This window comes from Zea mays, chromosome 5, assembly GCF_902167145.1.
Source record: "Zea mays cultivar B73 chromosome 5, Zm-B73-REFERENCE-NAM-5.0, whole genome shotgun sequence".
In the NCBI taxonomy this organism is placed as follows: domain Eukaryota; kingdom Viridiplantae; phylum Streptophyta; class Magnoliopsida; order Poales; family Poaceae; genus Zea; species Zea mays.
Genome location: NC_050100.1, coordinates 178,844,962 through 178,868,777, shown reverse-complemented (window position 1 = coordinate 178,868,777; position 23,816 = coordinate 178,844,962).

Genomic DNA, 23,816 nt, shown 5'->3' with positions numbered 1-23,816 from the left:
TGCACTCCACATTTATTCCAGCACATTGCTAGAGCATTGCAAGCACCAAAAGCCTAGTGAGGAGATTAGAGAATCTTAATCCGCGTTTGTTCCTCATTAGCGCTAGCGAGAGCCACCTAGAGCACACACCACTTGCATTAGGCTTCTCTTGGTCAAGCGAAAATCTACGACTTGTTACTCTTGGTGATCGGCATCACCTAGACGGCTTGGTGGCGTTGGGAGCTCGGTGATCACCGTAAAGATCTTGTTGGTGACCCGACTCAAGTTTGTAAGCGGTCTCGAGGGATCCACCGCGCCGGAGTGGCAAAGGATCATCTCGTAGTAAGCACTTGGTTCTTGCGAGGACCAAGGGGGAGCGATACCCTTGCGCGGGTGCTCCAACGAGGACTAATGGAGAGTGCCGACTCTTCGATACCTCGGGAAAAATTGGAGGAGTCTTCTAAACCCTACTTTACATTCCGCACTTAATTCAAGCACTTTACATTGTGTATTTGTTTAGCAAGTATTTGAAGTATTGTCTTAGCATTGTTGCATTTCTAGTATTATATTCTTAGTGCTAGTAGTTGGGGTGAAGTTGGGCTCTTGCTTAGCTCTTGCTTAGGTTTTAATTAGTGTTGATTTTTAGAAAAGCCCAATTCACCCCCCTCTTGGGCATCGTGATCCTTTCACCTGAACTTTTAAATATTCACAGAATTAGACCTAATTTCATATTTTGAATTCCCAAACTTGTTTATTTCATATCTTCTGCATATGAACTCCAAATTTAGTGATTCAAATTGCAAAATGTTCATAGGATTATTCTCTGTCTAAATAGATTAGTTTCAATTATTGTCTGTACATTCAAATTTTTATGATTAAGTATGAACTAATGTTGATGTAGATTTATTTATTTAATAAAATAAATAAAAGGAGAACCCTAGAGATTTAAACATGATTAATCTTGTGAGATTAATAATGTGTACTACATGAAATCATCTCTGGTCTAATTTTTAGGTCACAATAAAATAAATTGAAATATGCTATGTATTTGTGAGTAACACTTAGAGAAATAATAATCTATTTCCAATAAAAGTTAGTCTATGTTATATTCATGTTACACTTTGATTTCATTATTCCCTATTGTGTTTTTAAGATGTATTCCTATGTTTGTACATGTTTGGTGTGATGTTCATTTGTACTTTCCAAATGTATTGAATGCATGCTCGCTTTACTTAGACAACGAGAGTTCAAGGTTCCTGAGTGTGTTGTTGGAGACCTCCCTGAGCAACAACCTGGTGAAGGCAAGTGTCCTCTGACCTATTATATCCAACATACTTTATGATTCACTGTCCCGCATTACATTATCTAAACCTAAGGATTGACTAGTTTGTATGTACCTTATCCTTGTTTACCTTTTGGGTTATCATGGTTAGCATTTTGCTATTGCCTTAACTTTAATCAATGATTATGATGTGAACATTTATGATACGATACTGTTATCCTGATTATGTTGATGATCTTGTGATACTCTAGGGGGCTCAAGCCTTTTTCCTGAGTACCTCTCCGTAAGGACCTGTTCATGGAGTGACCATCCAGGATAACAACCACTATAGGAAGCCTAAACCGACGAAAATAGCCGCCGAAAATAAGTTCGACGAAAATAGGCAACTATTTCTGTCGGTACCAACGAAAACGACCTATTTTCGTCGGCTTTCCCAAGGCCGACGAACATAGTTGGTCGGCTGACTATTTTCGTCGGCCTGGCCGACGAAAATAGGAACATGATTTTCGTCGGCCCCGTGGTGGCCGACGAAAATATTTTGGGCACGTATTTTCGTCGGCCACCACCGAGGCCGACGAAAATTGATGATACCCCCCCAAAACAGAATTTTCTGCACCTTTTATTAATTCACAGCAAAATACACAATATCACAATTCACATATACAGATTCACACGCAAAATACACAATTCATAAAACACATTCACATATACATAAATAGTCCATAGTCCATTCAAATAAGTCCAGAGTCCATAAGTCCATTGTCCATTCAAATACACAATTCACAAAACACACTCACTACTCACTACTCACTCCGGCGGGCTGTGGGAGTTTTGGCCACTCCCTCCTCCGCCACCAGGAAGGTGGCCACTCCCTCCAGAACCATGGACGAGGAAGTCTTGGACGTTGACAGCACCCTTCGATCCATGAGCATGTGAAGCTGAACCCTGCAATTCATCAATCATTCAAATAAGGTTGTGTTTTGCTATCCCTATACCTATACATTGTTGTGTTTGGTCAATATTTGCATAAAACTAAACATGGAACGTCACCTGTGATCCATGGTGATGAGGAGGCTGTGCATGCATCCACGGGTATTGTTGTGCTGGCCACCCCAGAGGTGGTGGCACCCACCCCGTCGGTGGCGGTGCCATCCACACTTGAAATGGCTGAGAGCCCGCCGGTGGCTGGGAGACCGGTGGCACCCATCCCGAGACTGGCTGCGATCCTTGGGGTGGTGGAGGCGTCCAAGTGCCTAGAGGTGCCTGCGTCCACCCAACGCCGGTCCACTGTGGCTGCGACGCTGGAGCTTGTCCTGGCCACTGTCCCCATCCTTGTGCCTGCGAGCCATTTTTGATAATAAAAAAAGAGTTGCTATGGAATTGAAGTGTTCAGATAGTGTTACCTGGGAGGGCGAAAAGCGGGAAAGTTCATATCAGGGCCGAGTCGAGTAGTCATTTCCTGCAAATGGATGCAACGTTAGAATCGCAACATTATACTTTGAATTCAATGACGACACGTGATGAGATAGATGAATTACCTGAAAATAAGAAGCCATATATTGCGTCAGCTGCCCAACCTGCTCCTGCGCTGCTCGAGCCTGCTCCTGTGCTGCTCGAGCCTGCTCCTATGCTGCCCGAGTCTCCTCCTCCAGCTGAGCCTCTCGAGCAGACCTAGAGGAGCGAGAACTCCCTCCCGAAGACGATGCGTTCCCTTGACCTATTGTCCTGTTATACTCCACAACACCGGTGCCAAAGGCAAACCTGCATGATACACATAGTTGAGCCATTAAGTGGACACATTCTTGTTAATGGAATCGTCGAATCAAACACAAACACCTCACCTGCCATGCTTTCTACCCCCACCACTGTTGTACAACGCCGAGGCATCTAAGTCTGAATGCATCCAGTCGAAGTCAGGCCCATGGCGTTAAGTCATTTCCTCCCCATATGCATTCTACAAAGAAAGTTAGAGTTGGAGTTAAACACAAAACATGCAATTTAATTCGTAAATACAAACTTGTTTACCATTTTCTCCCTTGCCGCCTCGCTGCATAGCACATCAGGGTTCGCCGGATCAGGGCCACAGTGACCACGGACGTAAACCTCCATAAAACTTGGAGCAACTCCACTTTCAGCTTCCTGCATGAAAAAGAAGAGTTAAACCATAGAATTTTCATAGATGTAACATACAAGTTTGATTTATATACTTACCATGCGGCGTGTGGTACCAAGGTGTCCATCGGCGCCGTACCTGTGCCCCGGTCCTTCAGTGCCACGGTTGGTACGATGCTTCTGGGACTCTGCAATCCACTCTGGCGACGCCCATCTCTTAGCCAACCACCTCCAGGCTTCCATGTCCTTCGCCAGCCAATCCACAACGCTCTCCAGGTACTGCTCCTCTGTGAGGTAGATCTCATTGGCCCCTAACGCTTTGCTCATTTTCTGCCCCTTTATCTTCTTGTAGTAGTAGTTGACGACCGCGATGCGAGCATTGTACATGACATCCTTGATTACCTTATCAGCGCACTTCCGAAAGTGCCTCTTCACACGTGCCCACTGAGCCTGATCCTCCTCGATCTCATTCGGCAATTGGAACCTCCCCTACATATCAATGTAGAAGTTAAGTTAAAGTAAGATTAGGAGAAACAATAATTCAGTGAATTGCATATATACGAAAGTAAACTCACCCAGAACTCGTCCCACACAGCCACCTGCAAGTCCTTCGTTTTTGTTCCGAACTTCCCCCTCCGCTACTGCTTTCCCCTAGCTCCCCTGGCTGGACATAATCCTTTAGACCCCAGTCGGCCCACTGCATAGCCGCGAACCTCTCGCCATTGAGCTCCACCATGCCAGGGTAGTAGAAGCGATAGAGGCTACCCAACACCGCGTTCACCTTGGGACGTCTGCCTGTACCGTCCCAATTCAAGTCTTCCCATGACCTACAAACGTTAATAAAACAAGTAAACCAGTGCAATCATGTTCACATTAAAAAAATTAACACAACAGAAATAAGCCCCACCATTCTCCATGCGGCCGGATTAGCCTCCTCTCGGCAGGTCTCGGACCAAGCACATTGCTCTTTTTATACCTAAGTATACAAGTAAATTCAATATGATGAAATGATTAAAAACTAATATCAATTAAACTAATATGCATAATAATACCTGAAGGACGTAGAACCATCTAACGCGTCGCCCGCGCTGCCTGCCCCCATAGGGCCAACCTCCTCATCCTGCTCACCCTCGTCACCCTGCACATGAGCATCCTGCTGAGGAGCCTCCTGCTCACCCTCCTCACCCTGCACTTCATCTAGACAGTCGAGAAGTTGCTGCTGCCTCTGTCGGCTCTGTGAGGTGCCCTGAAAAAGCCCACTGCTCGAGTTGTCCTCGCTGGCCGCGCTGCCCCCACTCCTCCTCGATCTCCTATGCTTGAACATGTTCAACTGTAGATAAATTAATGTCAAACCACAGTATATGAAACAAATAATATGAAAATTAATAATGTGGAAATTGGAATACATAGCTTAATTGATTAACTAAAAGAAACATACTAATCAAAAGTCATCTGCATCCAATGATGCTTCTTCGGCTCGTTGTTTATTCATACGCTCTTGATTTCGTTGGATCCTTACTGATCTTCTAACGACGACAGGTCATTTGCGCTTTGACCTAGGTTCTTCAATTAAGTCGCTTGAATTGCAACAGAGATTTTCAAGGCCTTCTCCATTGGTCACATGGAATCGGTGAGCTATGTCTTGATTCGACGCCACTTCTGGTTGAAAAACAGCATCATCGTTGTCCCTGCTCGTACTCACGCAGTCAGCACTCTCTGGAGCGACGACTTGTGGGTTGACTTTGATTGCAACCCACCAAGCCCTAAGGCTTGTGTGAGGATATGGCAGGTAGTACACCTGTTTTGCCTGATTTGCAAGGACAACATCGCTCATACTGCTCGGAATCCTAGAGCTATGCTTCACCTCGACATTACCATACTTGTCGACACGAGTCCCACTATGAGCATCAAACCAATCGCACTCAAAAAACACGACTTTAAGTTCTTTGGGGCCATCGAAAATCAACTCTACAATGTTTTGAAGAACACCGTAATAGTCCACTACTTTGTCATCGTCAACATATGAACTTGCCAACACACCACTATTGGTGGTGGCTGCCAATGGTCGACTCTTCTCCAATTTCACGGTTCGGAAGCGATATCCATTTACATCATAGCGAGTATAGTTCCGGACGGACACAGAGGTATGTGCCATTTGCTGCAAGTCCGGGTGCACAGAGTTTTTGGAAACCTATACAAGGAATTAGTATATGCATTATATCTTCCAAGTCCAAAATTCAAAGATTAAGTATGGACAATGAGAGAACGACAATTACTAACATAATTACGAAACCACTGCACGAAGTTTGGTCCACCTTTCAACCCATCACGTCGAAGATTTTCTAATTGGATGCTCGTAGGTTTACTAGTAGATTTCCAACATTCTTCATCAAACATGCTGGACATATTAGAAACATGGAGATTACACACTATAGAAAGTATGAGATGAGAAAATGGACGTAACTATGAGGAAAACTTACTCGAACGCCTCCTGTGTGCTATCAATATTGCTATACATATATAGCATTAGCGTGTTCAAATCTGATCCTTCAATGTGACGTACACTCCCTTTTCCAACTGCTTTACCCGGATTCGCAAAAATTTGAAGGGTGCTTTGGGGCGATTCATTTTCGACATGAAGTCGCACTGAAGGAGCAAACACATTGTTGGCTCGAGCGAAATACCTGGTTGAGAATTGAGATATCTCCTTAAGGGCAAAAGCCTCCGCAATACACCCTTCGACTCTAGCCTTGTTGCGAACAGACGCCCTGAGCTTTTTCAACGCCCTTTCTATAGGATACATCCACCTGAATTGCACTGGTCCGCCTACCAAAGCTTCCCAAGGCAAATGCACAATTAGATGTTGCATCACATTGAAGAATCCTGGCGGGAAAACCTTTTCAAATTTACAAATAAGAATTGGAATTTCTTTCTCAAATTTCTGCATCAACCTCTTCGATACCATCTTTGCGCATACTTCCCTATAGAAGTAACTCAGCTCTGCAAATATGCTCCAAAGCTCATCCTTAAAATAGCCTCGAAACATCACGGGCATCAGCCTCTCCATAATAATATGGTAGTCATGGCTTTTCAAACCGATCAATTTACCGGTCTTCAGATTGACTGTCCGTTTCAGATTTGCCGCGTATCGATCTGGAAATTTCAGATTCTTCAACCACTTAAATATTTCTTTCCTTTCATCTGGCTTGAGGCAGTAATCAGCTCGCGGCCTACTCTCATGCCCTTTATCGCTTACTTTCAACTCGAGCATCGGTCTCTTACAAATTTCAGCCATGTCTTTTCTTGCCTTCATATTATCTTTCGTTTTATCAGTCACATCGAAACATGTGCTTATGATGCTTTCAACAACGTTACGCTCTTGGTGCAACAAGTCTATGTTGTGCGGCATGATCAAGGCTTTTGCATACGGAAGCTCCCATATTGATGAAATATGGGTCCAGTTGTGGTCCTCCCCGTAGCCTTAGAACCTATCATTTTCTCCTTGCTTCAGACAAGCATGTATCTGCGGTGCAGTTTGCCTCTTTGGTGGCCCATTTCTGATTTTGGCTCCACTTCTGAATGCAGTAAGCGAATTCCTGAAATCATGCTTGAATGGAGTCCAACGTCGATGAGCATCAAAGAATGACACTTTCCCACCATGCTTCAATCTGAATGCATCCGTATCATTCATACATATGGGACAGCACAACCGACCATGAACACACCATCCAGACCAATCTCCATACGCCAGCAGATCATGCACTGACCACAAATAAGCAGCGCACATGGTAAACTCCTTTTCAGTATGGCTGTCATAAGCCTTCACACCTCTCCATAATTGTTTCAGCTCTTCAATTAAAGGGCAAACAAACATATTCAGCTTTGGCCCTGGATGCTCGGGGCCTGGGATGACTAGTGCAAGGAACATGAACTCGTCTTTATTGACCAACTCAGGAGGAAGATTATATGGCACAATGAAGACAGGCCAACACGAGTAAGGGCTTGCACCGGTATTGAAAGGTGTGAATCCGTTCGTCGATAGACCAAGCCGTACACTCCTAGGGTCGTTTGCAAATTCGGGATCAAACTCATCAAATGCCTTCCACGCATCACCGTCTGACGGATGGACCATTATGTCTGGATCAGTGACGAGACGTACACCATTCTTTGGCCACGTCATATGCAGAGCTATTTCCTTGTTGAGGAACAACCTTGAAAGCCGAGGAATGATGGGCAACTGACGAAGTTGCTTAGCTGCGACCTTCGTAACTACCAATTCACCCTCATCATTTGTCACCTCGACGTATCTAGAAGCTTCGAATGCTTACAACGGTCCAGCTTGTCATCCTCCTCAAAGAATAGCATGCAACTGTTGGGACACACGTCGATCTTCTCATATGTCATCCCAAGACCAGCCAACATCTTCTTTGCGAAGTACATATTCTTTGGCAACTTATGATTCTCCGGGAGAACCTCGCCCATCAGTTGGACGATGTCGTTGTAAGCACTGTTTGAAATGTTGTGCTTCGACTTTATCACCATTAGTCTTGTGAGAGTCCCAAGAACTGACATCTGAGTGTGCTCGTGCAGTCTCTCTTCTCCCGCGGCGAGTAGCCGGAAGAATTCCTGAGCATCGCGTGGAAGCTGCCCCGGCTCCTCAGCGTTCATTTCAACATCCCTACCAAGATCATGCAACATGTCGTCCATCCTATCATGATCGTCATCAAGTTCCACATCCGCATCAACGTGTCTAATAGACTCTCCATGCCGGTACCATACAAGGTAGTTCGGCATAAACCCACTTTTGCAAAGGTGTTTCTCCATTTCTTCCTTCTTCTGAGGCCACTTGTTCTCGCAGCGATTGCAAGGACACTTCACTAGATGACTAGTTGCATCTTTGAAAGCGTGCTCAAGAAAAGCCTTTGTTACACCCATCCATTCATTCAAATGTGCCCCATCCTTTATCCACCCGTCATACATCACCCTCTATCGGGGACCATAATTAGGGGTACCCTCAAGGCTCCTAATTCTCAGCTGGTAACCCCCATCAGCATAAAGCTGCAAAGGCCTGATGGGTGCGATTAAGTCAGGGATCAGTCCATTCGAGGGACTCGATCGCGCCTCGCCCGAGCCTAGCCTCGGACAAGGGCAGCCGACCCCGGAGGATCTCCGTCTCGCCCGAGGCCCCCCTCCAGTGGCGAACATATTTCCGGCTCGCCCGAGGCCCTGTCTTCGCCAAGAAGCAACCCTGACCAAATCGCCGCACCGACCGACCAAATCGCAGGAGCATTTAATGCAAAGGTGGCCTGACACCTTTATCCTGACGCGCGCCCCTCAGCCAACAGAGCCGAAGTGACCGTCGTCACTTCGCCGCTCCACTGACCGGCCTGACGGAAAGACAGCGCCGCCTGCGCCGCTCCGACCGCGGTGCCACTTGACAGAGTGAGGCTGACAGGCAGTCAGGCCCGGCCGCAGGCACCATAGGGAACTCCGCTCCGCCCGACCCAGGGCTCGGACTCGAGCTAAGTCCCAGAAGACGGCGAACTCCGCTCCGCCCGACCCAGGGCTCGGACTCGGGCTAAGCCCCGGAAGATGGCGAACTCCGCTCCGCCCGACCCAGGGCTCGGACTCGGGCTAAGCCCCAGAAGACGGCGAACTCCGCTCCGCCCGACCCAGGGCTCGGACTCGGGCTAAGCCCCGGAAGACGGCGAACTCCGCTCCGCCCGACCCAGGGCTCGGACTCGGGCTAAGCCTCGGAAGATGACGAACTCCGCTCCGCCTGACCCAGGGCTCAGACTCGGGCTAAGTCCCGGAAGACGGCGAACTCCGCTCCGTCCGACCCAGGGCTCGGACTCGGGCTAAGCCCCGGAAGACGGCGAACTCCGCTCCGCCCGACCCAGGGCTCGGACTCGGGCTAAGCCCCGGAAGACAGCGAACTCCGCTCTGCCCGACCCAGGGCTCGGACTCGGGCTAAGCCCCGGAAGACGGCAAACTCCGCCCCGCCCGACCTAGGGCTCGGACTTGGGCTCAGCCCCAGAAGACGACGAATTCCGCTCCGCCCGACCCAGGGCTCGGACTCGGGCTAAGCCCCGGAAGACGACGAGCTCCGCTCCGCCCGACCCTAGGGCTCGGACTCGACCTCGGCCACGGAAGACAGACTCGACCTCGGCTTCGGAGGAGCTTCCACATCGCCCAACCTAGGGCGCAGACCAGCCACGTCAACAGGAGGCGCCATCATCACCCTACCCCAAGCTGACTCGGACCACGGGGAACAAGACCGGCGTCCCATCTGGCTCGCTCCGCCAGATAGGCAATGATGGCGCCCCACATACTCTGTGACGACGGCGGCTCTCAGCCCCCTTACGGAAGCAAGAGGACGTCAGCAAGGACTCAACAGCTCCGACAGCTGTCCTTCTGCCAGGCTCCAGCGCTCCTCCGATGGCCACGACATCACACCAGATGGGTGCCAAAATCTCTCCGGCTGCCACGACGGCATGTACTTAGGGCGCTAGCTCTCCTCCGCTAGACACGTAGCACTCTGCTACACCCCCCATTGTACACCTAGATCCTCTCCTTACGCCTATAAAAGGGAGGACCAGGGCCCTCTTAGAGAGGGTTGGCCGCGCGGGGACGAGGACGAGACATGCGCTCGCTTGAAGCCGCTCGCTCCCTCTCCCGCGTGGACGCTTGTAACCCCCTACTGCAAGCGCACCCGACCTGGGCGCGAGACGAACACGAAGGCCGCGGGATTTCCACCTCTCTCACGCCTGTCTCCGGCCACCTCACTTCCCCCCTTCGCGCTCGGCCTCGCGTCGACCCATCTGGGCTGGGGCACGCGGCGACATTCACTCGTCGGCTTAGGGACCCCCGGTCTCGAAACGCCGACAGTTGGCGCGCCAGGTAGGGGACTGCTGCGTGTTGACGAATAGCTTCCCGTCAAGCTCTAGATGGGCAGTCTCCAGCAACCTCTCCAACCCGGGACGGTGCTCCGTTTCGGGAGTCTTGAGTTCATGTCCCTCGACGGCAGCTACGACATGATACTCATTCCACCGCCGGGCGACAGCGACAATGGCGGCCGACAGCCCGCCCGCCGACGGTGGAATCGACGACGTCTTCCCCGCGTGGTGGAAGAACAACATTTGAGCTCGCCCCGTCCTCTCCCCCGCCAACGGAGGAGGAGGCGGGGCAACCAAGGCCAAGCGGGAGGCAGCGCCTCGTCGGCTGTCGAGCGAGTCGACGGCCCTAGCGCCCCAACGGGGGGCGCGTCAGGCATCGACCTCGTGCTTGAGACGAAGACGAGCGCTGTCTCCCCGCGACACGCCAGTCCCGAGCAAGCGGACGATGCCAGCACGCTTGCGAAAGGCTTGCTGGGTATCACCCTCGTACCTGAGACGACGGTGCAGTCAGTCCCCGACGTGACCTCATCACCGCCCGTCGACCAAGAGGTACCGACCGATTCCCATCCCACGCCTTTCGGATTCAGCCTCGACCCGCCTAGCGGCTTCGCTTTGGCGGATGCCCTCGTAGAGGCGAGTCCGAACCCTCTAGGGTTTCGTATGCGGTCACCTTGGGACCGGCTGACGGACGTCTCGACCTACAGGCCCTCCGGGTCCAAGGAAGAAGACGAGCCCAGCTTCTGTTGGGATTTCTCCGGACTTGTCAACCCCAGTGCCATGCGGGACTTTATGACCGCATGCGACTACTGCCTTTCTGACTGTTCCGACGGTAGCCGCACCCTCGGCGGCGAGGACTGCGGCCCAAGCCGCGAATGTTTCCACGTCGATCTAGGGGGTCCCTCCGAAGGCAACCATCTCGGCATGCCGGAGGACGGTGATCTCCCTAGGCCGGTGCCTCGCGTTGACATCCCACGGAAGCTAGCTGTGGTCCCCGTTCCGGTGGGGGGTCACGACCCACAGCTCGAGCAAATCCGAGGGGTGCAGGCCAGGCTTGACGAGGGAGCAGGAGCGCTTGAGCCAATCCGCCGGGACGTCGGGCAGGCATGGGCGGGCCAACCTCCGGCCGGAGAAATACGTCATCTACCCTAGGGCTTCCAGCACCGCATCGCCGACGATGTCAGGGTCAGGCCGCCACCCGCATCCAGTGGGGTCGGCCAGAACCTGGCTGCAGCAGCAATGCTCCTCCGCGCGATGCCGGAGCCATCAACCACCGAGGGGCGGCGAATCTAGGGAGAGCTCAAGAATCTCCTAGAAGGCGCCGCGGTCCGGCGGGCCGAGAGCTCCACCTCCCGAAGGCAGGGGTACCCCTCGGAACATCATGCCGCGACTTCCCGATTCATGCGGGAAGCCTCGGTCTACACCGGGCGCACGCGCAACACAGCGCCTGCGGCCCCGGGTCGCCTCGGCAACGAGCACCATCACCGCGACTGTCGAGCCCACCTCGACGAGAGGGTGCGCCGAGGCTACCACCCCATGCGTGGGGGACGCTACGACAGCGGGGAGGATCGGAGTCCCTCGCCCGAACCACCCGGTCCGCAGGCCTTCAGCCGAGCCATACGACGGGCGCCATTCCCGACTCGGTTCCGACCCCCGACTACTATCACGAAGTACTCGGGGGAGACGAGACCGGAACTGTGGCTCGCGGACTACCGTCTGGCCTGCCAACTGGGTGGAACGGACGATGACAACCTCATCATCTGCAACCTCCCCCTGTTCCTCTCCGACACCGCTCGCGCCTGGTTGGAGCACCTGCCTCCGGGGCAGATCTCCAACTGGGACGACCTGGTCCAAGCTTTCGCCGGAAATTTCTAGGGCACGTACGTGCGCCCTAGGAATTCCTGGGACCTTCGAAGCTGCCGACAGCAGCCGGGAGAGTCTCTCCGAGACTACATCCGGTGATTCTCGAAGCAGCGCACCGAGTGTGAATCATCTAGGCCCCTTTGGTAATGTTTTGGTAATTAATGACAACTGTTTGTGGACTAACGATTCTTGAAGAAATAAGAATGCAGGGTTGGACCACATAGAACAGGAAATGTTGAAGAATCATCCGCATTGGTTGTGGATCAGATGAACGGAAAGGTATAATATAGGTTTTACTTTTGTCGGTCTTGAGGAGTTTAGAGAAGATACCTGACCGGATTAGTAGGCTAGATAGCCGTACTATTAAGAGGGGTCAATGACTTCGATCTGTGTAAAACTTAGTGCCTCATAGAGCATCAAGTAGTTGCATTTGCATGAGGACTAACAGCGCTTCATTTCGCGAGTCAAAAGTTCCTTCAAAAGCATGTTTGAAAAATTGCGAAGTCATGGACGCGCGGACTGTCCGGGCCTTAGGGGCGGACCGTCCGTGATCCACCAGAGGGGTCCGAAGTCTGACCTTCTGTATTGACATTGTGTTCTATGGCACTGCGGACCGTCCGGGCCTTAGGGCCGGACCGTCCGCAGTCATGACCAGAGAAGGGTGGCTTCGGGCCAGTCCCTGAATTATAGGCGGACGGTCCGCCTGTGAGGGGCGGACGGTCCGCAAGTGTCAAAATCGTTTTGGACAGGGACTGTGTGTTTTTATAGATTTGTACTACGGACTGTCCGGGGGACCAGTCCGGACAGTACAGTCTCAGGTCACGGACCGTCCGGGATTTATAGCCGGACGGTCCGCGTGTGTTAACTCCGTTTGATCCGAGGCTCGGGTGTTTGAATTTGCCAGGTCGCGGACGGTCCGGCCTTGAAGGGCGGACTGTCCGGACCCACCTTTTGAGTCAGCTCTGACATGTTTCAACGGTCATTATAGCCGTTATGATGTACGGCGGACCGTCCGGCCCTAGGGCGCGGACGGTCCGCGTGTGCGCAGAATTGCCCCCTTTTGCACATAACGGTTGGTTTTAGATGGGGGGCTATAAATAGAAGGGTAGCTCGTGTGAGAGAGCTCTCTTGGCCATTCCTTGCACACATTGAGCTCATTTGTGATCCTCCAACTCACTCTCTCACACTCTTTGCTTGAGATTGCATTCTAGTGAGAGATTGAGGGTTCCTAGTGCATTTGCATCATTTGGTGATTCTTGAGGCACTAGGTGGTACACCGAGCAAGCGTCGTTGGCTTGTTACTCTTGGAGGTTGCCGCCTCCTAGACGGCTCGGGTGATTGTCTCCGTCGAGCTCTCCAAGAAGATTGTGGAGAAGCCGCGGTGTGGATTGTGAGGGGTTCGTGCCTACCTCGCCGGAGCGGCAAAGGTGACATTAGTGGAATTGAGGTATTGAGTGATTTCTTGTCCACTTGGCTCAAAGATCAAGTCGTGTCTTGATAGAGGAGCAAGTGAGAGCTTGAAGTCCACCTCAACGTGGATTAGGGGTGATCGGCAAATCACCGATACCACGGGATAAATTTCGGTGTCTATTCCTTCTAGCATTACTTATTGCTTTGCAATTGATTAGTGATTTGCTTATTGTTCTTCAAGTATTCAATCTCCGTAGTTGTTTTTCATACATTGTTTACTTATTGACACTAGATAATTTATTCCTCTTGTTGTATTGATTAAATTTATTTAGTATTGTTGATTTTAGTCAAAACCGTCTATTCACCCCCCCTCTAGCCGGTGTCCTAGATCCTACAAGTGGTATCGGAGCCGAGGACTCCATTGTTTGTGGATCTAATCATCCCGGAGTGGGACATAATGGCTAGTAACAACAATGTGCATATTGGGAAGCCACCGCACTTTGATGGAAACAATTATGATTATTGGAAAATAAGAATGTCAATGCATCTTAGAGCAATGGGTGGAAAAATTTGGCCAATTGTTAGGGATGGATTTGTTGTATTGAAGGAAGATGAACCATCCGTTAGTGATAATGAGAATATCCTCACAAATGATCAAGCCATGAATGTCTTTTATGATGCTCTTGATATAAATGAGTTCAATCGTATCAAAAATCTCACAACCGCTCATGAGATTTGGATAAAACTAATGGAAATTCATGAAGGAACTACAATTGTGAAGAGTGCCAAACTATATGTGTGCAAAGGGAAGTTTGAGCAATTTATTATGAAAGAAGATGAGAGTGTATCCGATATGTTCAATCGGTTGAATGAGATAGTAAATGAACTCAAAGGACTTGGTTTTAATGTACCGGATGTGGATTTCACACACAAGTTCCTTAGATCACTTCCGGAGAAATATGAGACTATTGTGACAATGCTAGTAAGGAGTGATCTATCTACAACTTCTCCAACCGAAGTATTGGGAGAAATTCTCACTCAAGATATATTTAAGAAGTCACAAGCCGATGCTTTAAGTTTGGCAAAGAAGGTGAAAAATGAATCTATTGCTCTCAAAGCCAAGGCCTCAAAAGGCAATTGAAAAAGAAGATAGCAATGATGAAGAAAATGAAAGTGAGAGTGATGGTGACATGGCTTTATTTGTAAGGAAATTCAATAAATTCATGAAGATGAAAAGAGGTCAACCTAGAAGAGGTCAAACATCTAGAAGAAATGCTTTCAATGATAGAAAATGTTTTGAGTGTGGGGAACCCGGTCACATTGCCATGAATTGCCCAAGCAAGAAGAAGAAGGGGAAAGATGAAAGTGACAAGAAGAAAAAGAAATACTATAACAAGAAGAAAGATGGCAAAGCCTACTTAGTTGAATGGGACTCGGATGATAGCTCGGATGATGATGATGATGACACCTCATCCAAGCTTAATGCCGGAATTGCCATCAAGGAAGCTCCCTCACTCTTCTCATCCCCCCATTGTCTCATGGCAAAGGGAGATGCTAAGGTCTTGGATATGTTCCCAAGAAAGGAAAGAATGCTTTTGTAAAGCAAAAGACATTGTTTGTGAAAGAATGTGACAAAGTGTGTCACAAGTGTCACAAAAAGGGACATGTTAATAAAAATTGTCCCAAGTTCAAAAATGTATCCTCCACTTGTTTTGAGCATTGTTATGTTCTTTCTCATAATGCAAAAGGTGTTCATGCTAAATTTGTTGGTACTTCGATTGTTGGAAATAAAAAGAAAGCTATTTGGGTACCAAAGACCTTGGTCACTAACTTCCAAGGACCCAAGCAAGTTTGGGTACCTAAAAGAGATTGATTTCCTTTTGTAGGTAAACTACAAGGCGGGAGGGAATCATTGGGTATTGGATAGTGGATGTACTCAACACATGACCGGGGATATGAAGATGTTTACCCAAATGAGTGAGGAAGATTGCTCAAATTATGATAGTATCACATTTGGAGATAATCGTAAAGGAAAGGTTAAAGGTTTGGGTAAAATTGCTATCTCAAATGATCATTCTATATCAAATGTGCTATTGGTTGAGTCCTTGAATTTTAATTTACTCTCCGTAGCTCAATTATGTGATTTAGGATTTTGTTGCAATTTCACGGTTGAAGATGTTATTATCTCTAGTGTTGATGGTAGCAATCTTAAGTTTAAAGGTTTTAGACATGAAAATCTTTATCTTGTTGATTTCTCATCTAATGAGGCAAAGCTCACAACTTGCCTATTTTCAAAAGCTTCACTAGGTTGGTTATGGCATAGAAGACTTGGTCATGTTGGGATGAAGCAACTCAATCGGCTAACCAAGCATGACTTAGTTCGAGGCTTAAAAGATGTGAAGTTTGAAAAGAACAAATTGTGTAGCTCTTGTCAAGCCGGTAAGCAAGTGGCAAACACTCATCCAAATAAAAGTCAAATGTCCACTCATCGACCTTTGGAATTACTTCACATGGATTTATTTGGGCCCACATCTTTTGTAAGTATTGGTGGTAATTCTTATTGTCTTGTGATTGTGGATGACTATTCAAGATTTACTTGGGTTTATTTTCTACGAGACAAATCCAATGTGTTTGAAACATTCAAGTCATTTGCTATATTGGCTCAAAATCAATTTGATTTTGACATCAAAAAGGTTAGAAGTGATAATGGGTCGGAATTCAAAAATGCAAGAATTGATCAATATTGTGATGACAAGGGTATCAAACATGAATTTTCTTCCAAATATACCCCGAAACAAAACGGTATTGTTGAAAGAAAGAATAGGACTCTTATTGATATGGCTAGGTCTATGTTAGCGGAATATAGTATATCGGATTCTTATTGGGCCGAGGCAATAAATACCGCTTGTCATTCATCAAATAGACTATATTGTCACAAGCTCTTGAAGAAAACTCCATATGAATTACTCATTGGTAGAAAGCCAAATATCTCATATTTTAGGGTGTTCGGTTGCAAATGTTATATTTTGAGAAAGGGGAGCCGGCTTTCTAAATTTGAGAAGAAATGTGATGAGGGTTTTCTTCTTGGATATTCATCAAATAGTAAGGCTTATAGAGTCTTCAACAAAACTCATGGTATTATTGAGGAAGCATATGATGTTGAATTCGATGAAACAAATGGGTCTCAAGATGAGAATGATAATCTCGATGATGTTGGGGGGGCTCAATTGATAAATGCAATGAAAACAATGGCCATTGGTGAAATAAAACCAAAGGAAGATGATGATGAAGATAGTGTGGTTGCCATTCCTTCATCCTCAACTATAAATGAGGAAGATCACCAAAGCCAACAATTCAATGTAACCATGGATACTCATGATCAAGGTACTTCAAGACCTTCGGTTCCTCCCAATGCTTCAACAAGCAATTATCAAATGGTATCAAGAATTCATCATTCCATTGTGAAGGATCACCCGGTTGATCAAATTGTGGGTGATATTAGTAAGGGTGTTCAAACTCGCTCTCGCATAGCTTTGTTTTGTGAACATTTCTCTTTTGTATCTTGTATGGAACCTAACCGTGTAGATGAAGCTCTACTTGATGTTGATTGGGTGAATGCAATGCATGAAGAATTAAATAACTTCGCTCGAAATGAAGTTTGGGAGCTTGTTGAGAGACCAAAGAACCACAATGTTATTGGTACAAAATGGGTGTTTCGCAACAAGCACAATGAAGATGGTGTGGTAGTAAGAAACAAGGCAAGATTAGTTGCACAAGGATATACTCAAATTGAAGGATTGGATTTTGGAGAGACATTTGCTCCCGTAGCAAGATTAGAAGCAATCCGGATTCTACTTGCTTATGCTTGTGCACATAATATCAAGCTCTACCAAATGGATGTAAAGAGTGCCTTCCTAAATGGTAAGATTAGTGAACTAGTGTATGTTGAACAACCTCCCGGTTTTGAGGACCCCAAAAGACCTAACCATGTGTTCAAGCTTTCTAAAGCTCTCTATGGGCTTAAGCAAGCTCCACGCGCTTGGTATGAAAGGCTTAGGGATTTCTTGCTTTCCAAAGACTTCAAAATTGGGAAGGTTGACACTACTCTATTCACTAAAAGAATTGGCAAAGACTTATTTGTTTGTCAAATCTACGTTGATGATATTATTTTTGGATCTACTAATGAATTATTTTGTGAGGAGTTCAGAAAAATGATGTCAAAAGAATTTGAAATGTCTATGATAGGAGAATTGAGCTTCTTTCTTGGCCTTCAAATCAAACAAATGAAAGATGGAATTTTTATAAGTCAATCAAAATATTTGAAGGACATGCTCAAGAAGTTTGGTTTAGAAAATGCTAAGCCTATCAAGACTCCAATGGCAACAAATGGTCATCTAGACTTAGATGAAGGAGGTACTATGGTTGATCAAAAACTTTATCGTTCAATAATTGGTAGTTTGCTTTATATTACCGCATCTAGGCCCGATGTTATGTTTAGTGTATGCATGTGTGCTCGATTTCAAGCTTCTCCTAGAGAGATTCACTTGAAGGCCGCTAAAAGAATTCTAAGATATTTGAAGTATACTCCCAATATTGGTTTATGGTATCCCAAAGGTGCTCAATTTGAATTAATTGGATATTCGGATTCGGACTATGCGGGGTGCAAAGTTGATAGAAAAAGCACCTCCGGTTGTTGTCAATTTCTTGGTAGATCTCTTGTTTCATGGTCTTCTAAGAAACAAAATTCGGTTGCTCTATCTACCGCCGAGGCGGAATATATATCGGCCGGAAATTGTTGTGCTCAACTATTATGGATGAAACAAACCTTATTGGACTATGGCATTATCTTCAAGAATGTGCCTCTCATGTGTGATAATGAGAGTGCGGTAAAATTGGCTACCAATCCGGTCCAACACTCAAGAACCAAGCATATTGATATACGACATCACTTCTTAAGGGATCATGTTGGCAAGGGAGATATCTCTATTTATTCCATTGGCACGGATGATCAATTAGCAGACATTTTTACAAAACCTTTGGATGAAACAAGATTTTGTTCTCTAAGAAGTGAAATGAATGTGATCGATCTCTCAAATGTGGCTTGAAGTTGATCACACATGTGTCGTATTGCATCTCGGGTCTAAATATGCTCTTTATGCTATTTATTTGGTATTATTGGTGCATTTTTCATTCCAAATTGCTCTAGATAGTTTAATTCAAAAATTTTGCACTACTCAATTACATAATATGTATATGCATGCATACTAACTCTTGGAGTGGTCGAAATGTCCATATATAAGCACCAACTCGGATTCGAAATTCAAAATCAGAAAGCGGACAACAATTTGAAAAATGAGTATCAGGCCGCGGACCGTCCGCCCATGGACCGCGGACCGTCCGCAGCATCAGGAAATGGACAGTCCGTTCAGCCTCGCAGACCGTCTGCACACATCAGGGCGCGGACCGTCCGCCGCCCCAGCGCGGACCGTCCGCGACAGGGCAGTAAAGTCGACCAGTGGCCGCAGACTTGTCATTTGTGCTCACTCGCTCTTCCTCTCTTGCTCTCCACTCGCCAAATACTCTCTTGTGTTGAGTGTGCGCGGACGGTGAAGTGAAGTTGCGTGCGGACAGTCCGACAGCTTGTGGCAACATTTCATCAACATGTCTTCATCACGGTATCTTCAATCTTGTGAATTTCATCAAATTTCTTCCATTTTGAGATTATTTGGGTTTCCTCTCTGATCTGAAATTGAGCAGTGGGTTTCAAAATCTGATTGGTGGGATTGATAGTTCTCCTCAATGTCAATGCTATGCAAACTTTTGAACTTGTTTGGATGGGTATTCTCTGCAAAATCATCAAATCAAACTTTTGTGGCGGCTAGGGTTCTTTGGAGTCGCCCCTGGTCGGTCGCGGACCGTCCGCCTGGTGGACGCGGACCGTCCGCCTGGTGGACGCGGACTGTCCGGGCCTCTGGCGCGGACAGTCCGGCCCCCTAGCGCGGACCGTCCGGACCCTGGCAGAGCATTACAGTTCCATTCCTCTTTATAGTGGTGATTGGTATCAATTATTTATCTATGGATGTATGTCACATTGTTGCAGTGGTTTTGGTGGTCTCCGCAAGAAACTTGCAGGTCGCTTTAAATCCAAGCGCCCTCGTGGAAATGATGATGACTATACACCAACCACTGATTCAGAGGCCCAATCCTCAGCTGGGGGCACTGAATCCATGGATGCTGAAGATTTTCCTCATGTTCATCCTGATTATCCCATTGATACCCAAGGATGGATTTATCCAAAGCGGAGATTTTCCATGGCTGAGTACTGCTCTAGACGGACTGTGAACCAGTATACTCTGCTATCTGATACAAATATCCAGTTTTTTCACACTCAGCTGCAGTTTGATGTCTTTTGGGGCACCCTGGTGGATACTAATTTTCATAAGCATCAGGTGATTGATTGGTCCTTCTTGCTCAGTCAATCAGTCATGGAGGGTCTCATCCCTAAGTTTGAAACATGTGGATTATATCAGTTTATGGGACAACACACAGATTTCAATGAAATGGCTGTTAAGCAATTCCTGGCTACCTCAGAGATTGATATTGAAGAAGAATCTATTACCTGGATGACTGGCTTCAAGCGCTACTCTGCTTCTTTTGCTGACTTTGCCGCTGCCAACAGTTTGGACTATGGTACCATTTCTGCTGGGCTGGATCTTTATACTGAAGATAATTTTGAGGATTTTGTGCAGTTTTATGAGCCAGCCAGGCTTGGTATACCCAGGAGGTTTGGAGAGACAGCAGGACTCAGACATCATCCTGCTGTCATCAACAAGATTGCCAGAGTCACCATTCTTCCCAAGAGTGGTGATAAGAGTAAAATACGGGATAAGTTCTGGAACATCATCCAGCACATCATGAATGGTGAAGTCATGAATATTGTTCTTTTCATGATGAGGCAGCTTAATGATTTGAAAATGGACAAGAATCAAAATCTGGCATATGCTCCTTACATTATGGCACTCATCAAATCCAAGACAAGATTTGAGGGCCCTTGCGAAATTGTTCACACCCCATTCAGGCCTTTTAAGAATGAGATAGGGTTTCTCACCAGGCCACTCACTCCCTTCCCAGATGATGAGGAAGACCCTGGCTATGAGGGTGGAGCAGCTCCTAATGTTGAGGGACAGCAGATGCCTCCTCCTCCACCTCCTCCTCAGCCTCAGCACTATTGGGAGCCTGCTCCAGGATATTTTGATCCTTATTTTCACAATATGCAGCAAGGGCTGGAGACTCATATTGATACTCGCTTTGAGGGGTTGATGTCACATGTGGATCACCGCCTCGATGACATGCAGTCTCGCTTTGACAGTAACTGGGATGCACTCAACTCTGAATTTTCTGAGTTTCGTGATCAAATTCACACTAATGTCACTGATCCCATCATGTCAAGGCTGAATAATATGCAACAAAGTTTTCAAGATAACATGGGTGCTCTCTCCAGTCAATTTGACAATCTTTCTACAAATGACAATATGCATGATATAAGTCAGAGGCAGCAGCAGCTCCAGCAGGACTTTGGCCAGTTCTCCTCCCTGTTTGACACCTTCAGCACTCATTACTACAACATGCATCCTCCGCCGAGTGATCAGTGAGGCCTCTCCTTTCTGGCAATTGATGCCAAAGGGGGAGAGAAGTGGAAGAGAAGTTGTCTGGCGTCTCCTTCAGGGGGAGTTGGTAGTTCTATGTGGACATTAAGACCATGCATATGCATTTTACCTTTTTCATGCCGCTTGCATTAGTTTATGTCTTACGCACTTGGAACTGGTTTGATCTATTAACTCTATGTCGTATGTCTGTGGACTATTATCTGTAATATTCTGTGGGATGAACTATGTTTTAGTTCAAATTACTCTGTGTGTGGTTAATCGAGGTGTGATTATAATTGCTGCGCTCACTCTACGGATCATATCTTGTATGCCTCGATAACCATGATTGTAGGAAAGTCTCCATCAAGCTCCAATATATTATGTGTGTTATATCTTCAACTTCAAACAATCCTGCACACACTTAGGGGGAGCCTTTCTTACATACTGAGTTTCTTATTGGGATTTATCTATCTCTCGGACAGAACTTCAAATCAAGATAAGTCCTATGAAACTCATCTCCAAGATCTATCTTATCCTTAGGTATGAGAGAGATTTGGAGAAACTAAACTTCTCTTTAATATACTATGTGTTGTTGTCATCAATTACCAAAAAGGGGGAGATTGTGAATCATCTAGGCCCCTTTGGTAATGTTTTGGTAATTAATGACAACTGTTTGTGGACTAACGATTCTTGAAGAAATAAGAATGCAGGGTTGGACCACATAGAACAGGAAATGTTGAAGAATCATCCGCATTGGTTGTGGATCAGATGAACGGAAAGGTATAATATAGGTTTTACTTTTGTCGGTCTTGAGGAGTTTAGAGAAGATACCTGACCGGATTAGTAGGCTAGATAGCCGTACTATTAAGAGGGGTCAATGACTTCGATCTGTGTAAAACTTAGTGCCTCATAGAGCATCAAGTAGTTGCATTTGCATGAGGACTAACAGCGCTTCATTTCGCGAGTCAAAAGTTCCTTCAAAAGCATGTTTGAAAAATTGCGAAGTCATGGACGCGCGGACTGTCCGGGCCTTAGGGGCGGACCGTCCGCGATCCACCAGAGGGGTCCGAAGTCTGACCTTCTGTATTGACATTGTGTTCTATGGCACTGCGGACCGTCCGGGCCTTAGGGCCGGACCGTCCGCAGTCATGACCAGAGAAGGGTGGCTTCGGGCCAGTCCCTGAATTATAGGCGGACGGTCCGCCTGTGAGGGGCGGACGGTCCGCAAGTGTCAAAATCGTTTTGGACAGGGACTGTGTGTTTTTATAGATTTGTACTACGGACTGTCCGGGGGACCAGTCCGGACAGTACAGTCTCAGGTCACGGACCGTCCGGGATTTATAGCCGGACGGTCCGCGTGTGTTAACTCCGTTTGATCCGAGGCTCGGGTGTTTGAATTTGCCAGGTCGCGGACGGTCCGGCCTTGAAGGGCAGACTGTCCGGACCCACCTTTTGAGTCAGCTCTGACATGTTTCAACGGTCATTATAGCCGTTATGATGTACGGCGGACCGTCCGGCCCTAGGGCGCGGACGGTCCGCGTGTGCGCAGAATTGCCCCCTTTTGCACATAACGGTTGGTTTTAGATGGGGGGCTATAAATAGAAGGGTAGCTCGTGTGAGAGAGCTCTCTTGGCCATTCCTTGCACACATTGAGCTCATTTGTGATCCTCCAACTCACTCTCTCACACTCTTTGCTTGAGATTGCATTCTAGTGAGAGATTGAGGGTTCCTAGTGCATTTGCATCATTTGGTGATTCTTGAGGCACTAGGTGGTACACCGAGCAAGCGTCGTTGGCTTGTTACTCTTGGAGGTTGCCGCCTCCTAGACGGCTCGGGTGATTGTCTCCGTCGAGCTCTCCAAGAAGATTGTGGAGAAGCCGCGGTGTGGATTGTGAGGGGTTCGCGCCTACCTCGCCGGAGCGGCAAAGGTGACATTAGTGGAATCGAGGTATTGAGTGATTTCTTGTCCACTTGGCTCAAAGATCAAGTCGTGTCTTGATAGAGGAGCAAGTGAGAGCTTGAAGTCCACCTCAACGTGGATTAGGGGTGATCGGCAAATCACCGATACCACGGGATAAATTTCGGTGTCTATTCCTTCTAGCATTACTTATTGCTTTGCAATTGATTAGTGATTTGCTTATTGTTCTTCAAGTATTCAATCTCCGTAGTTGTTTTTCATACATTGTTTACTTATTGACACTAGATAATTTATTCCTCTTGTTGTATTGATTAAATTTATTTAGTATTGTTGATTTTAGTCAAAACCGTCTATTCACCCCCCTCTAGCCGGTGTCCTAGATCCTACACCGAGCTGCCCAACATCACTGACTCGGATGTATTCGGCGCGTTCCTCGCCGGCACCACTTGTCGCGACCTGGTGAGCAAGCTGGGTCGCAAGACCCCCGCCAGGGCGAGCGAGCTGATGGACATCGCCACCAAGTTCGCCTCCGGCCAGGAGGCGGTCGAGGCTATCTTTCGGAAGGACATGCAGCCCCAGGGCCGCCCTTCGGAAGATGCCCCCGAGGCGTCAACTCAGCGCGGCGCCAAGAAGAAGGGCAAGAAAAAGTCGCAAGTGAAACGCGACGCCGCCGACGCGGACCTTGTCGCCGTCGCCGAGTACAAGAACCCTCG